We start from the raw sequence: 19251 nt of genomic DNA on the forward strand, positions 1-19251 counted from the left end.
TCACCTCTGGGGCAGGCGGGGATCGAACTCATGCGGAAGTGGCTTTAGCTTCTTAGTGCTGTGCTTTAACCTGCTGCACCACCAGGGAGGGCCCCTAAATCTACTCTTAATAACTATCAAATACACAATCCATTGTTAACTAGTCACCATGCTGCTTATTACATTCTCATGACTTATTTTCTCACTGTAAGTTTGTACCTTGACCTTCCCCACTCATTTTTGTCTTTCCTCCCTTCCCCCTCAACTGCCACCTCCAGCAATCACCAATTTGTTTTTGCCCTTTTTTTAAGATTCCACATATGAGTTCATACAGTATTACTGCATAACTTATTGCATTTAGCAAAGTGACCTTAAGATCTATTCAGTCTGTCAAAAATGGCACAATTTCCTTTTTTTTATGGCTGAGTAACATATTTTTTGCCACATTTTCCTTATCCACTCATTCATTCCTTAAGATCCAGTGGAACTGCTGGATCATATGATAGTTGTAATTTTAATTTTTTTGAGAATACTCCATATTGTTTGTCCTAGTAGTCACACCAATTTGCATTCCCACCAACAGTTCGGGATGGTAACAATGTCTCCAAATGCACCTCCCATTCTATTAACAAAGTTCTCCATATTAAGGAAATTTAACCATAGCTTGCAGCCTGAGCCTGAATATTCTCTTTTCTGGCATAGTAAACACAAGGTGTAGCCTACCAGATTTAAACTGGTAAATCTACAACTTTTATAAGAACTTCAAATAACAACAAAAAGTGCTAAAGAGTGTCACTGATGCTTCTTCTATATTTAAAAATCCTAAACATAATTAAAACAAAATCATTACTAGATATGATTAGTTCAATTTAAGGGGATGAACAGTATGTAATGAAATCTGTGCTCTGATATAACTCAAATCCACATCTGGACTTTTAAAAAATACAAACTTATGCCATAAGAAGGTTTTCCTAAATTTTAAGGGCAAAGGTTTGGGTCAAACCACCAGAGTTCACATGCAGGGTTCACTGACCACTAACAGCCCAAGTTACCTCACCTCTCACAGTCTCTGCCTTCTCATTTATAAAATGGTAATACAAATGCACTTACTTCACAAGGTCCAGAGGAAGTTAACCATTATTGCTATTTCCAGTAAGTCAAGCACAGCAGGAGGATGCTGCCAACCAGGATGAAGAGAACACAGGCCACCCTCCATGCCCTGCACTGCAGTGTGAAATGACTGAACCTCTCCAAGGCCACTCTGATAACCAGAGAACCACCAGGCTGTCCTTTTGAATTCCAAAATGTTGTGGGACCATAAATCTTAGTACTCTGAGTTATTTCCATTTCATAGGTGAGGACAGTCAAAACTTAAAGAGGGTGAAGTAATTTTATTCACTGTCCTAAAGCGGTAGTAAGACAGTATGGGAGATGGGCCTGACAGGTTTGAACCAACAGGAACACTGAGTAAATCCACAAGAAACATGTTGGAGGGCAGATTGTGTATCTTTTAACCAAAAAGGGGAGAAGGAATCAGATAAGAAGAATGCCTTTTCACTTGAATTAGCAGCAATTTGCTCAGGCTTTTCATATGAACTGAAATAGTAAAGGAAGCTAAAGTTGTGTATCAGAATAACTTTGCTCTCTAAGCATTATCCACATTGTTTCACATCACATAAAGTAGGGGTACTTTGTTCCTCAAGAGGTCAAAGAAGTCTTTTGGGATTCATTTGTCTCTAATGGGTTTCATGAGATCTACATAGGCAATGGTAAATACTTTCATATGACCAGAAAGTTCAAAAGGGGTTTAAAAAATGTTTAAAATATAATAATAATGAAATAATGATTCAAAATGTCACTTATTGAGTGCAGAAATTAACATGTTATTAATTTTTTTGAAACAAGCATGTATAGGTCGTTATCTGATTAAATGTGAATTACAAACTAAACAATTTGGAAATTATTAAACTACAAATCAGGGGATAAAAGAATTTAGACTTAGGTCTTCTGTGGGCAATCTCTGCTCTCAGTCTAACTGCTGTGAAAGAAGAGTGATTAGCTTGTATAGTTTACTGGCTCTGAGACTGAGTCCAGCCAGCAGCACCATGAGTTTTTGTTTTCTTTCATCCCATTTCTAATCAAATCTTCTGAAAAGAACCCACTGGCTGTTTCTATGCTCCAGCAGGTGAGAAGAGTGCAATATTCTTTTGAACAAGGCTTACTGAGGAGGAGTTCTTAGTGTCGTCTGAACTGATCCATTGTGGGGCATCTGCCCTGGTTCCAGCTGAAGCAAAGCAACCCATCCCTCTGCACCCAGGATCCAAAGTGAGATCTGATGATGGTTTTACTTGCTTGAGATCTGATGATGTTTTAGAGAGACTCTAAAATAGTTATTGCACAGCAAGACAGAATCTGAAAGCCACAGTAGCTAAGAGAGCTGATGGTGCCACTGCCCCCATGGCAATTGGACATAACACAAAATCCTGGAAGAATCAGTTAGGGTTGTGAGGTCTTCAGAGAGGAGAACCAAATTCACATACAACATATTACGCCATTTTCACAGGTGACAGAGCTCTGGAACACAGGGCTGACATGCCAAAATTATGACATTTGCAGGCTATTTCAATGGTTTATAGAAAAGAAGAAAAGATTCCATACATGTAACTGCCTAAGCATATGTGAAAGGATGAGTCAACATTTTAAATATATTTGAAGTAAAAACTCTTTGACAATGTTTTTTTATTTTCAGTGTAGGTACTCTTATAACATATTTTAAAAAATCAATTCTAGTGGAGGTATTTTAAAAAATTAATAATTGCTAGCCAACAAGTAAATGAATGTTATAGATAATTAAAAGTGTGAAGTGGGAATTAATTACAAATGCAATCACTATCAATGCCCAATAATTTATAAGATGAGATCTTTAATAAAGCACTGAGAAATACAGGAACAAGTGAGCATATTAGGAACTTTGCTACACACAAAATTCAGTGCAAGCAACTCAACAAATAATAGCAAGTGTCAGAAAAATGACAGTATGACATGAAAAGGCAATACTTTAGCAAGACGTGGGTGGGGTAGAGAAGTAAAGTGGTGTGTGCATGTGTTAGGAGGGGGAAATAAGAAAGACACAAAAATCTGAAAAAGTATCATCTTTTTTCTAAAAGATTTTATTTATGCATGCATGCATACAAGAACTGGGGTACAGGCCAGAGATGTGGGTGTAGGGGGGTAGTGGTGGTAAGAAGATTCACAAGAGACAGAGTGTGGTGCAGAAGATGAGACAGGAGAGTCTGCTGTACCATTTGTGGGTCAGCTCCCTGTCAGGGGATCGAACGCAGGCCACAGTAGCTGGTGATAATGTCATATTGCTGAGACTTAACTCCTGCTCCACCAGGGAAGCCCCCCAAAAGAGTTTCATCTTGACTCAGGATAAGGTCAACCATATTCTCTACTTAAACAGGAAACTTGTACTGTTCTATCTGCAACATCTAGAATTTGGGGAATCTTCAACAACCACCAAAGAGTTATAATACAATGTAAATCTGAACACATTTCTTTCAAGTTGCTGTATACAGAGACAAGCTGATTTCAGACAGTTCCAAACTTTGATCCAAGAATTTAAGAGGGAAGAGAGAAAGAAGTTTTTGAGCAGAAACCTTTTCTCTCTGATGCCCAAATTGCCTTTATGGGCCCAAATCCAAAAAGGTAAGGCTTTTTTCTTGTGTATCTTGGCACTATTTAAAACTTTCTTAGCAAATCCTGAAGAGCAGAGAATGCTCTACTATCTACTTACACAACTGCAGGATGATGTTAGTTTGTGTCGTACAAATAACAATCTAGCTGTCTTAAGCACTGGTGACCAAACCTATATCCACTTATCACAATTAGTCATGAAAGCCTAGAAGAAAGATGTAACCAAAATGCAAAGGACTTTTTATCACAGTCATGTTTGGAAGTCATGGACTAGGAGCATGTAGTAAGTGCTCCCAAATATAAATGATCACAACTAGGAAATTGTTGCACATGACAGTAGCAAGAAGGGTCAAAAGCATTTTCCACAACCAAGAACCTAAGACAAACTAATTATAGTTGGAACGTCACATAAATTATTGTTCATTACTCACATAAATAAATATATGAATCATGAGCAGCTTCAGTCTTGTCTATGAAGAATAGCAGTGGGCAGAGTTGCTTGTGTGAATATGATGCTTCTTCAAGTTAGGGCAATCCAATGATTCAATTAAATCTATCTGGGGGTAAAAATTTTCTAAAACTTCAGCCCACAATTTTTACATTACAAAGGGGAAAAAAGATTCATAGTGAAATTTATACTTTCTAATAATTGCCAATTCTGCTCAAATGATGTAAAAGAACCCCCAAACTATAACTAAATCTGGATTTTAACAAGGGAACCATACAACTATTGAACAATAATTGCATTTTTAAAAGTTTGAAGTATGTGTGTGTGTGTATATATTTATTTATGAAAAAATCTTTACAAGTGTAAGAAAAAGTCAGTGGCCTCCTCTATTAGCAGTTATTGCTGAGAAATTAGACAATTAAAGTGAAGAATGTTTTTTAATAGCAAAGTTACCAAAAATTAAATTAACTTTTTTCAATATGGCTCCTTCAGCATATTGATTGCTACTCTTCCTTAACTTATTTTCTCCACTTTGCAAAATATTCACTCAGTATAGTTATAAAACTTAAAAAGATACTTTCTTATCACTTAATGTCAGTTAACAAATATGATTTATTTCTTTTCTGAGCCTTCAATGCTTTTCAATTGTATTTCTCTTTATAGGTGGCACCCATGTTTAAAAACTCAAGATTTTGCAAGTCAAAAGAATTATTATTTTAATAATTACAACTAAATTTAGTGACATTATTTTTTTTTGTTAAACTGTCAAAGTAGGCTTTGAAAAGAACAGTCTTTTAAATACATTTCTTCACTGCTAATGAAAGAATCCAAACATTTTGTGAATATAAAGTAATAAATTGTGTATTCTAGAAATTCCAACATACTTCTGGAAGGGTTGACTACTGTGCACAGCATATGAAGTTGAAGAACTACAGCCTGAGAAAGGGGCTCCTCTATTCCACTGGCCTCATGTTCCTATGGCGGAGACTAAGGTGGGTGAATGCAGAGGCCTGAGTGGAGGGGAGGGAACAGGGGCGCCTTAGACCCAGGTCTACTCCTGGAGAAGGGACGTTTCACTTGCTCTTAGGCTCCTGGCAGGTTTGCAAATGGGTCTCATGATGTGGAGATCCTCCTGAGCTCTCTAGGGACTTGAGGACTCAATGTCTCCAATCTCCTTTTCTTGTTTTGAGTATGTGACTCTCCCTTTCATTCTTGAACTAGGGTACTGAGTTGCTCCATCAAAATCAAGTTGGCCATCTGCACCTTCTTTAGCCTTCTGCAAGGCTGGTTATATTGAACGACTCTTTCTTACCCTGGCATTCTCCAAAGATGTCTTTATCCCTGCATATTCTTTCATAGCAGCACAAACCTTGCCAATACAGGTAGCGAGTGTCCTTGCAAGCTGCTTTTCATGTCTTACAAGAAGTTAACTTCTAGCATATTGGAGTGACCACGGAGGTGATATAAGGTGGCCGGCCATACCACTGATTTCCTCTGGAGGCTGTGGAAAATAAGTTGTGGACTCAAGCAATAGGGCAGTGGCTCCACTACTACCTCACCAACTTTCCTAGGATCAGCCCAAACCCAAGACCTACAAAGGATGGCAGCCCCATCTCAACTCCTATGGCACTTATCTACCACAGAGTTCTGCCCAGTAACTGCGTATACACCAGACACAGCAACCCCAGGAACACCCCAAATTTCTGCCTAGAACCCACCCGGCAACTGGCATCCTGGACTGGCCAGTAATATAGTGAGTGAGGAAGGGATTTTATAACTAAAATGTGATTCCCTTCATTAATGTTTAGTGGTTTTCCTTATTTACCTCTTACTTGTTTGTATCAATATAAAGTTAAAATAGAGTGAAATGACCATGTTACTTGATGAATCTTTAAAATGTGAATCTTTAAAATTTAGAATCTATTTAGATAGACTCTAAAACCTCCATTAATATATAAATTATATCCATTAACACAGAAAGTATTCTTCTTGATAAAGAAATAATATCCAAATCAAATTTCTGGAAAGTTGCTAAAACTTATTTTAAAAAAACTAAGAGGTTAATGTAAACTAGCCTCTTCTTTTCACAGATGAGAAAATAAGATTGGCCATACATCCTCACAAAGTGATTCACACCCTGATCTACACACCACCAATGACACATTTTATCCCATATCACGTAATTCCTCATCCATACGAAGGCTTAACTAGTAAGTCTTCATGGTTACTTCTAGTAATATTATTGATAATTAATGCTTGCTGAATGCTTTCCTAGCCAAGAATCATGCTTCACTATCTAGTCTCTACCATTCACGCCATTTCAGAGATGAGAAATTAGAGATTCAGAGAGGTTAAATGTCTCCCCTGGAGTTCAACAGTAGTAAGTGTTCTGACTCCTAAGGCCCAGGTTGTTAATTGCTATGCTGTGCAGTAACGTACAGGTCTAATTTTATATGCAAATATTTCCCAATCTGTGAACCTCTGAAACTATTTGGAGTTTTGGCAGTATAAGAACCACAGCTTGCAGACCTGTAGGCTCACCCTACTTTGTATCAGCTCTGAAATACCACCTTTGGGCCTTCTGACCCAGTTCCTAGCATACTGTGGTTACCTGTTGAAGTACAAAGGCTTTTATTTTGCTCTAAGCATGGAGATTCAGGGATTGGCTGGTGGGAGCAAAACAGATGCAGAGAGCTCTATAAAATTCTCTGGTCAGGTATCTGTCCCCAGCCTTGTTCCTGAGCTCCAGGCACACCCTGCTCTCCCAAACAGGATAGATGAACTATACTTGCAGTTCTCCACATCAGCATAAGACTTCAAACTTCTGGCCCTGTGTGTTCTCCATATACCCCTCCACACCCATCTTCAGGCCACAAAAAGTTCTCGCAAGTCCTCTCTACTTGTTTAACTCTCTAAAACCTGATACAAACCTCCCACTTCCAGAAAACTCTCCAGACTTTGCTCCACTTGCCCTCCCTGCAGGCTGAGGCTAGCACCACCCTAGTCATAGGGTAGGCTATTAGCTTATAAAACTCCCTGACAGGCTTCCTCCCTGGTAGATCCTCAGAACCTTGGTGCCAACCTTACAGCAGTCACTTAAGAATGTTGTCTTTTTTCCCCCAAAGAATGTTCATAAGGCATAGGCATTGCCCACGTCGGGAATAATGAAGCCCTGACACCTGGCATATTTATGAGAATACCCTTTTGTTTCTTGGGAAGGACGACTCGCAGGCCAGAAAACAAGTTATTTTAAATGACTCCATATCTGATGTGCTCACTTCAGAGCCCGGGTAGCTGATTATAAACCTGTGAATGATTCACACATGCCAGAGTCAGCTCTGTGTTTGCAGCATTTGAGCACATTTGTTTTCTGACTTGAGACGGTCTGAGATGATTCTCTATGACAGCAATACATTGTTCAACAACACATATTTCTGAAACAGCATCTCTGAAATTTTTAACACAAATTAACAGGAAAATCTGATTCATTGTATAGGAACAATGCTTTTTTTTTGTAAATAGTATTGTTCATAAGACAGAACTGCATATGGATGACAAAAGAAAAACTGAAAAGGTTTAAAAGAAGCAAATTTAACTCAGATACTGAAGTACTTAAAGCAAGGAGTTTAGCAGAATTTATAGGACCATGCTGTTCTGCAGAACAGCAACTTCTGTATTTAGTAGAATACCAATAACTCATCATTTAAAAACTTATTTTAAAATATCTTACAATGGGGGCAAAACTAGTGTTCCACATAGATGAAACAGAACTCAGCATGTTGAAAAAATAAATAAGAGATCTTGGGGAACAAAACTATGAACATGACACCAAATGACTGGAGCAGGGTACCAGAAGAGGGAATGGGGGATTTCTAGAAGAGGAATCTGAGATAGGGCCAGAGTTGGTCATCAGGGACTTCTGAGCTCACTAAGGAGTCTAGACTTTATTCCATGGATGAGGAGTGCGCAGAAGTGTCAAGATCAGACCTGAAAGTGTGCAATATGGATAAAAGATGGAGGAGGACTTGTCCAAAAGCAGCATGGTTAGAAAGGAGGCTTTGCAAGAATTGGGATAAAGTGACAGTGGCCTGACCCTGGGTTAGCAGCTGTGGGGTTGAATTCCAAGACTAGCAGAGAACAGGCAACAATAGAACTGGATACTGATTGGACGCAGAGGGTGAGAAAGCCAGAGGAGTAGGAGCACATCAATTAGGGAGATGGTGGCCAGGATTACCAGGATAACAGGGGTGGGGGTGGGGGGGTAGGGTAGTGGTGGGGGGAAGGCTAGGGAGGACCTGGATTCAGTGACTACAGTGCCTGGTAAAACTTCCTCCTGGAAAAACTATCAAGGCAGTTGGATGCAGGTTTCTCATTGAAGCAAGACATTTTAGACACTAAAATATCAATAAGACAAGTCAACATATATAAAGCTAATCTGATATCCTTCTCTTTAGTCAATAACTTTCTTTCAATTTTTGTACAAACCTTAGAATGTAGTTATTTAGGGATTTAGACCCTCAGTGCAAGACAATGATCTGAAGTAAAAAAATGTATTTGAGAACTTCCAAACATCTGAAAACTTTAAGTGTAAGATAAAAAGGATACTTTTAATCAATAAACAGTGCTGGGACATTAGATAGTCATGGAGGGGGGGGAGAGCTATATGCCATCCATTAAGCTCTAAAGTATTTCCTTAAAATCCTCAAGAATACTAGTGGAAAATACTGGTAAATTTGTAATCTCTCAGTAGAAGATAACAGCTATTACTATGTACCACATACTGTTTTTAAAAACCATATGAGCACTTTTAGTTCTTGCAAAAACTCTGAAGCAGTATCTTCATTTTACAGTAGAGAAAATCAAAGTACAAAAGAATTAATTTCTTTCCAGCTACACTACTTGGTAATCATTCAACTCTGGCTAGACCCAGATGTCTGATCTACCAACAGTATATAGCATTGCCACTGTGGAAGGTTATTTTCTAAAACTTTGATACAGGAATGATAAAATAATTAATTTAAGAAATATTTAAAGCTTCTCTACAAAAAACCCCACTGTGATTAAAATTCAGAAGTCAATAACACAAAAGCAGAGGAAAACAATTACAATAAATGTCAGAACTAATATTCTAGTATACAGGGAATGCTTACAATAAATAAAATAATATGGATAATTCTATGTGAAAAGGAAATACACAAGAATAGTATGTAATTATCACTAGATATGACAGAGTATATATACAGTGATGCTAAAAAGCTAAGAAATAATCTTTTAAACACTGGATTGGCAAAAAGGCAAAACTGATGGCATTCAATATTGGCAAGAATGTGGAACAATGGTACTGTCAGATACTGCGAGGTAAATGTAAATACAAATATTTTACAGGGCAGTTTGACTATAAGATCATTTTTAAAATATGCATGTCCTTGGTCTCAGCAATTATCCTACTGTATATTTTATAGAACTAAGGGAATAACTAAGAAAATATATATACAATGGTAGTCAGTGAAATTTAATGCAACAAGCAAAAAGCAAACAATATAAATGTCTAAAAATGAGAAACTTGTAAATTATTGAGACATCCACAGGATGGAATTCTATGCTGTGAGCATAAAGATAGCTCCACATTCATCCATATAACTAACAAAATAGTCAAATTATATAGAAGACACTGTATGGTCTTTTTTGTTAAATGATAAAGATACATTTAAAATTGCTTTATTGTTTTCAAAAGGACTGTCCAATCATTTCATTAATGAAATTTAATTCTCAAAATTCTGAATCAAAATATAAAACAGTATAGCAGTATGGAGGTGGTGGCATTCTAGATAATTGAGATATATTTTCTAAATTCAGATTAAAATACCAAAACTTATTCAGGAACATTAATATCTACATTAACCTGTGACAACTTTTTTAAAATCTCAGATTCAATGCAAATAATTTATTACACACAAAAATTTAAGATCATCAGAAATTCAGAAAAAATTAAGATATAGCCAGTTAATTATTTTGAAGAAAAGATACATCTGCTTCAAAATACTTATCTTAGTGCATGTGAACAATAAGAATGCTTTAGCAAAGTAGCCATCTCATTAAACCAACAACTTTGCAGTAACTAAATTACTTCATTAATATTACAAAACAAAGTTAGAGCTCACTGTCTGACTCTTTACAGGAGAAAGGTCAGTTGGCAGTAGTTATGACTAATTATCAAGGATTTTAAAGAAACTGCAAGGTATAAAACAACTCAGGCCAACAAATAAAGCAAAAAGACTACCTCCACCCCCCAAAAAATAACCAACCTATAAGACAATTCTAGTAAGTTAGTTTTGAAGGACTCCTTATTCAGTATCACCATGGCTGGAGAACTCTGAGTTATCTTCGAAGTTTACCATTTTAAGGATCAAAGTGCTTTAAACAACTACCTCGGATGGAAATTTTCCTTAACATAGACAGTATAAGCTTTCTAATTTTAGTCTACTGAGTAGGAACACTACTCCTGTGAGCCATGGCTCACACGCGTGCGCGCACACATACACGTATATACACACATAATATTGGTCACACCATTTTACAAATAAGGAAATTAATTTCTAAGAAGTCATGTAGGGGAAACCATTAACAGCCAAAACTGACTAAGGCACTGTCCCAAAAAGTTTATGCATGTTCTAGTCTCATTTATCATCACTTCCCAATGTTAACTGAAACTCTTCTGTAAGTATCCAAGAGAAATTAAAAAAAGGGGGAGGCATTCAATAAAAAGCAATGTTGAAAATGCTGTGATTTAATAAACCGATCATCTTAGAGGCTGTCCAGGTGTGTGGGAATGAATGTTCCAATGCCACGTGGCTTCTTGCTCCCTGCCTTCAGGTTTCTGCTAAACTCCTCTTTTCACAGGTACTGACTCTTGTTCACACTGCTAACCCTTTAAATTGCTGCAAATTAGGGAAAACAAATGGACAAGACAGTAAGTACAATATCTTAAATAAGTGTCATAGAATTCTGAACAAACGCCCTTGGAAGTCTTTAAAGTGTAAAATCAAAGAACTTCAAAGCACAGATTTAGTTACAAGCCCTTTGGCAGTGCAAGTTTTTCCCCTTACTTCTTAGAACTAAACTGTGTTCTAGATAAGGGAGGCTGCTGGATTTAGTTACCACTAGTAAGCTTTACAACATTTTCTGTTATGTGGGTTCTTAGCTTCCAAAATCTTAAACAGTACCTGTCTATCAAAGCTTTTCTTTAATGCAAATGTAAACGATTTATTCCAAACTGAGTTATTATTAATAACAAGCTAATAAATTGTGGGTGAAGTAGAGTTATTGGAACAAAAATACCAAGCTTAGATAAATACTAAGACTATGAAAAAAAGAACAATTATATTACTAGATGATATATTTGAGTATATTCATAATAATATATGAGAACATGAATCCTAAAAACTGGTATCTTAAGGTTAGATAATTTCCTAGAGAACTTAAAGAATCCTATTAATGCTTAACATCTTTATATTTATTCACCTACACACATATATTCATTACACACACACACACACACACACACAATCTCTCACATTCTCAGCTCCCTAGTAAGTACATAAGAATTACATAAAGACAGTGAACTCTTCTTACTTATAGCAGATTATCATGCAGTACAGCTCTTTCCTCTATACAGCATTAAACTATCCTACTTTATCTTTAATTATTCTATTACATCATCTACACACTTGGTGTGTTTAATAGCCTAGACACCTCCCAATGAATAGCCCACAAACTGATAATCTATAAACATCAATAGTCTAGACTTCTGACCTTTAACTTCATCTCAGGTATGTCCTATACCACTTCTGACCAAAGGAGAGGAATAGATGATTAAGCTCCTATGGCATTATTACCCTCAACGACTTAGCCAACACTTTGCTAAGTGCTGGGTCTCTTCCTAACTGCCAAAGGCTCCGCCCACGTAGATCTTAAGGTCTTCTAGGAAATCAAATGAGGTAATAGGGCCCTCCCTGGTGCCCAGCAGATTAACTGCAAAGCTGGCAGTGGCCAATTCAGTCCTTTCCCAGAGGTGATCCATATGGTGCAGCAGACCTCTCCTGCTAGCTGCTCCCCTCAGCAGTGTGCTTTGCCTGTTCTGCTCCCCACTCTGTCTCTGGTGAATCCTTTCACCACCCCTGCAACTCTAGTCTGTACCCCAGTACTGTATGCATAATTTTTTTTTTAAATGAGGTGTTAAGTGTAAAAATCACCAACACTGACATTAGGGTCACTGTGTTAGGAAGCTAGTCTAGGCAATTAAGGAAAGGAAGGCTTCTATGAGGAAACATCAACAAGGTAAACTCTGAACAATGAGGAGCTGGCAGGGGTGGAATGTAGGGCAATTTCCCAGAAAACAGAGGTGAGTCTGATCTGAGACAGGTCTGGAGAGACAGGCAGAGTCCAGAGCAGGCAAAGACAGCAAGGCGTGTTATGGAGTCTATAGTGTTTAACTAAATGGAAAACACCTGAGGATTTTTAAATTTCATTTCATTTATTTTTCTGGCAGTAAGTTACGATCAGATTTACATTTTGAAATGATCACTCTGACCACATAATTTAGAGAACAGATTGCAGATTGGAAGGTGGTAAGTAGGGAATAGGAAGCAAGTTTGTAAAGTACTTTTTTACTCTATTAGTCCAATGAAATGACAGAAGCCTTACCAGAGATATGATAAAGGGCAAATTGCCAGCCTCCGATGATGAACTAAATAAAAGAAGGTGAGGGTGAAGATGTCAAGGATACTCCTAGGTCCTGTTAGTGTCATTTTAAGAGTAGGGGACACGTAAGTAAGAGAAAGTATAGTGAAAATTGTGAATTTGGTTTAGAATATTTGACTATGGATGTGCCATACTGACAAGATTACACCTGGCACTTAGGAGCAGTCATGGCTAGGAAAAGAAACCTGCAGCCATTTGTCATCAGTCAACAATGGGTCCTGGAGCATTAATGACACTGAGGCAAGGCTAGATGAGACAGATAAAATGTTCTAGGACCACTCTAAGGATTATCTGACATTAATGTTCAAAAGGACAGTGATGGGATATCATGAAAATTATCAGGGTTAAGAAAATCGAGGGAGGGGAGACTTAACTATTGGCCCCCAAAACCAGACACTTTCAAATACCAGAACTCAATTTTCTCAGTACTTGAGCATTTAATCATGGCTCACTTACTTTGTAAGTACACTTAGTTATTAAAGCTAACTAATTATTATGCTTTATAGTATAGAAAATGGGTCAATATTAGCAATCACTACTTGTTAACCGTCTACTGCTAAAATGCAAAGCAATGTACAAATACAAGAAATCTTGCCTTCAAAACTTGTCTTAAGCTAAACCATGATTAACATCACTTTATGTAATCTTCCAATACACTAACTTAAAATAACCACTTAGGAAAATTAGTTCATCCTAATAATTATGGGCTCTTAATATTTATGGGAATCAGACACTAGGAAAGATGCTATAAGGAATGAGACATATCTCCTGGCCTGCAAACAACTGCTATTTAGTATTCAGAATGCTGTAAGGCCAGTTTGAAGATTACTTGATATCAGTTAAGTGATTACTTACACAATAAAGAAAAGTAATGATCACATTTATTTGTAAAGGGTAAAGCCTCTGCCCACTCTCCTCACTCCCCATACAGCACCACTGTTATGCTTACATGGGATAAACTTAGTTAACTTGCTAACTGGAACACTGTACAAGCTTCTTCCAGTCTTCAAGAGTTCTGATGGAATTCATTTAACAATTCCAGGTTACAAGATTTTCAGAAATATATGCTTGCTAGGTTTAAGAATTTAACAGTTCTCAGCACTCTACAACATATCAATCTATTATCCAAACCAACCAGACTGGTATTCCAAAGACTCAATCACTAACAATACATAGCCACCTTCCATACCAAACATACCTAAAGTAAGTGTGATGTGCCACAGAGTAAATGAAGAAACAAAGACCCAGATATCTTCACGATTATCTTACACCCTAGAGCATATTTTACATTTCCTTATGTTGTTGTTGTTGTTAACTAGCAGTGTTGCTGTTACTAATAAAATTGAATTTTAAAACCAGACTGGCAGATACTGAATTTTTTGCTCCCCATTTTAATTTTCCCTTGCAAGGCCAAAAAAAAAAAAAAAAAATCATGACTAAACTTGCAGTCCCGCATATACTTCTTTTAAGAGTGTAGGCAGAAATAGTATCAAGACTCTGTATCAAGATTCTTTTTCCATTACTGTGGAAATGGAAAAGCTACAGTATATATCTGTCCTAGAAAAGGGAAAGAGAGCAAATAAAAAGAGCAAAAATTAGGAAACCAAATGTAGAGGCACAAGTTGAACAAAGCTATCAACCTTCCCTACTAACCTGGCTGGTTAATTCTCAGAAAACTGGGGCAGTACTTTAGATTCACTACAGAAATAGCTGTGGAAAGTTGTCGATGAGATTCAGAGACTAATTTTAATTTGTATGTCTGGATGACCCCTCTGTATTATCACCTCCCAGCACTTTCATAGTACCATGAAAAATGTTCCTATGAGGCTGTGTATTAAGGGTCATTATTTTCCACTGAAACCATCACCTCACAGAGGTTTTTAAATGTTGGATGAATGAAATCTAAAGCAATAACAAAGGGGTCCAGCAATACTAGAATAATTTCTGGAATAATGTATGATTATTAAGATGAATAAATCATGTTAATACCAGTTTATTTCCTTTCATTTATAAATTAATATATCACATATCAATAAACCAAAGAAACAATACTGTATTTTCTTTGCCTAGGATAAGATGATCTTAATATAGTTTACTTGTATTACATTTATGAGGCAGATAACATAAAGCTATGCATTATGAATATGTATTTCAGAAGACAGATTGATTGGCAATGGCACTCCGTAGAGAGCTAATTTTTCTTAAGACTCCTGCAGAACAAGTACCCTCTTAAAAATTATCATTAAAAAAATTAATTTATAAAAGAAAATGCAGTCAGCATAACTGGTAAAAAGAAATGAATGTAGAGTCAGACCATCTTGGATTTGAATCCTATTTCTGTCTTTTACTTGTGTGATGATGGGCTTTAGCATCTCAGATAAGTTTCTGCCTCTCCAAAACAAAATTTACAATGCCTTACAGGGTTATAGCAATAATAAAATGAAATAATATATGTAACATCTGACAACAGAAGGCAAGAAAGGTGGTTATGTAAAAGGCATCTAGGCATTTAGATACACCAAAAATTCTCTAATTTCATGTAATAAGAGTTCCTGACTAATTTCACTGCTTTATAATGAGCCATTTACTTTAACTCCGTTCTTATTTTTTGCATGTTTAAAAATGTTCTTAAGTGATTTTAAAACAACTTGGGTTTACTCTTATTACTGCACATTTCCTCTAACATTAATCTACCCGCTTACATTGCTTTAAAAAAGAGGACTAAGGTCCACAACCAAGTCTAAGGAGTAGATGTGGTATATCTGGTATAAGAAAAGCATTCCAGGGTTAGATATGCAGCTCTTATGCAGCCTCTGGAGACTACTTCTTTTACATACCACATTTTTCTATTGCCTTCTTCACAGAAATAACCCTTGACCAAGAAAATGGGATACAACTGCAAAAGCCATGCTTTCTAACTTACAGCACTTTTGAATGCTCCCATTTTTTAAATGCCCTGTATTCTTCCTCAAAAGAATCCGTTCTTATTAGCTGTCTTGCCATCCCATCCTCTTTCCCTTTGGAATGCTAACAGCCAGTGTCAAGGACTGATCAGCAGACAGCATAGGCAAGCGGTAGCCTATGTTCTTTTTTCTGTTGTTGAAAGTAAGACCAATCTTTTCTTTCCATATTTTGAAAACTTCAAGTCTACAAGTCAATGGCCATTTCTGAAACATTCAACATAGTATGTTTGATGAGTACAGAAGACAGGAAAGAATATCAATAACAGAATTACTTCCTGGTTGAATTTTTTTTTTTAATCTAACAAAATGGAGTTATTATTGTGCATTGAAAAATCATATAAGGAATGTTGGTTAACCAGTCACCCCTGCCAAATCAGATATGAAAGGAAAACAAAAGCTGGCAACAATTCTGGCTCTGATATTTCTCTTTCAAAGTTATATTTAATAAGGTTAATCTTTAAGAATGCATTAACTGTCTTACCTGATTTAAAATAGAGCTTGGAGACAATTCATAACTACAAAACTTACAAATTAATGTATAACCAACTTACATAATTACCTTTATTGTTTTGTAAAATCACCAACATTCATTTTTAAAAATATTTACTGACAGGTGATGTTTCCATACTTCTCTACCAAAATGTCACTACATTTTATTTTTAATCTAACAGCTTCTAAAAGGAAGTGAAAGCTGTGGGTTATAAGATGATATAAAAGCAGCCTATGAAATAGCTTTGCTTTTAAACAAAAACGAACATTAACAAGTACAGCATATCTTGTTCTTTCATGGGACCAGCAAATTGTTAGTTAGGTTTTTTTGTTACAAAAATAGGATGGAGTAATTATATCTACCAAACTCACAATAGCCTGTTCAATGGAGAGTAACACTGTAATTTTTCTTCAAAGACAGTAAATAGGAAGAAAGAGCCCCTAATTCTGTATTATAAGGAAAAATTCCAAACCCTTGGGCGCCACTTACAGGCATAAAACTTTCACTGATTTCAGTTATTACCCCAAGAAAAGGACAGACTTTAAATCTTCTCTTTTTAATGAGTATTATTTATAGTTTGTTATGTGTTATATTTATATTTAGCAAACATATTTTATATTCTCACAATTTCTAGATCCAAGGATCAAAGATTGAAGGAAATCCTGAAAATAAAAAACAGGATTATCTTTAAAAAAAAATACAGTAAGTCTTTAGACAGAGTTCTTTAGACCCATACTACTACTGAAATACAAACATATTTCAAAATCTCAATGTTAGATTTTTCTCTTTAAAAGTATGAATGTAATTATTGTTAAAAAGGTAAAGTTTAACTAAAATTTTACTGAATTGCTAATATTCAGAGTATATACCAACAGATTCAAGTAAATTTCAACTCCACTGGGGGGGGGGAAATCGCTATTTCAACATTTTATTATGAAGGGAATCCTTAGAGATGACATTTGGGTGAACAAATAGTATTCTGGATATGAAATTCATTAAAAAATGATTAGACTGAGTAACACATTATTTCATATTATGTGCAATTATAGTCCAAGCCTTAAACAGGGGGAGGGGGAAGACACCTAGGTTACACAATGAAAACATAACAGTAAGCATGGATTACTCAATCCCTGAATTCTATCTGCCTCCCCTGGAGTTTTATTTTGTGTGAGACAACACTGACTTTCTATACATTCTTTTTACAGTGGTTGTTCTGATACTATATTCACACATAGCTCATTAAAACGACTAGAATGGTAAATTATTATATCCTTAAAGTTGATCTCACTGAGAATACACAAGACTAATTTCTCAAATTTGAGGTTAATATTTTAATTGGATCTCATTTCTGTAACAACTGCCTTAAAAAATTATTCTAGGTAAGTTGTAATACAATCTGCAAAGCAATTACACGTAGGGGATGCTACCTCTTGCTAGATTTACAAGTACATATAGAAAACCAATAGTCACATATCCCCTTTCCTCCTTTCCTCTCAATATTACCACTGTGCAATACTGAATTTTTTTTAGGGTTATTGGGGGGGGGGGGAGGGAAGCAATTTCCAAAGTAACAAACGAAGTGCAGTTTTAAGCAAATAATCAAGTTTTTGACATATTTCAAATAATTAAACAAAACCAAGGATTCCAACTGTCCAACTCGTGTCTCACAAGGGAAGCAAACGTAAGGACCCAGTCCATAAAATATTAATAATAAAGGTCAGTGAATTCTGCAGGACAACATATGACTATCACAGAAACATTTCCAAAAACTCAAAAAATCCATTAAGATAGTGCTCTGTATACACTAGTCAGAATTTTAAAACAGGTATTACCGTTGTCACACTTAAAAGAATTTCCTTTGCCAGAAAAAAATTTCCAGTTGCCAAAAAAAAAAAAAAAAAAGACGTTATGAAGCGCTGGCCTGAGTTACCTCACACGAACGGTACCGCACAGGCACCCAGATTATGTGCGTTTAAAGTTCACTGCAATGGCCCCCGGAATCAGCTGGCGGCTCGTGCAGTCCCGCACCAGCGCCGTGGTCCCCCAACCTGCCCGATCGGCTGCGGGGAGCAGCCACAGCCGCTTTGAAACTGAATGGCTAACACATCCGGTCCTGGCTCTTACACTACTCGGCCAAAAGCAACTTCAAAGGCCAAATTCAAACTCCAAACATAAGTCACTCAAGTTTTAGTGGTGCAGTCTGCATTCCCAAGAACACTCGGAGCCCCTTGAGGGTCGTAATCAGAAAACCCCCATCCTGTAAGGCTCCAGGCCCGTCAGAGTTCGCGCAGCCTATCCGTCCGCCAGCACCGTTTTGACAGGCGTTACCCACACGTCCGATCGATCCCCAGTACCTGCCAGGAAGATGTGCTGTCACCGCCGTGGGGACCTAGCTGAAGTCTCCTCTGGCTCACGGACCCCGTCCAGCTTCGGGCTGGGGATTCCCACCTACCCCGCCCATGTTTTGACCCCTGCCTGCAAGTAAACTCAGGCCTCGCTGTCCGGGGACGCCGTCCCTGAGTTGGAGCTAGCCCCCCAACTCGGCCCAGAGGACAACGCCAGGATCTCACGCCAGGCTCCTCCCGGAGCCCCACAAAGTCAGCCCCGACCTCCCCACCTCATCTCCACCGGTCTCCTCAGCCACTGGCAAGTCTGTCACATGTCTACAAACAATAACAAACTCTCGGTTTGTCCGCGCCCCGGGTCCCCGTCCCGCCCCCCAGAAGAAGGCTGGGGCGCCGCAGGGGCGAAAGGGATGCCAGCGGGCGCGAGTCCCGGCCAGCAGCGTACACCTTCTGCGCTGAGCCCCGTGACGCCGAGCGCGGTGCCCGGGTTCATTCATTGCACTCACCCGCCCGTCCCCTGAGTCCCCTCCGCGCCCCGGGCCGCGCAGCTCACCCGGCAGGGACCGCTGC

The sequence above is a fragment of the Condylura cristata genome, unplaced genomic scaffold, assembly GCF_000260355.1.
Source record: "Condylura cristata isolate star-nosed mole 26May11 unplaced genomic scaffold, ConCri1.0 scaffold00007, whole genome shotgun sequence".
Lineage (NCBI taxonomy): Eukaryota > Metazoa > Chordata > Mammalia > Eulipotyphla > Talpidae > Condylura > Condylura cristata.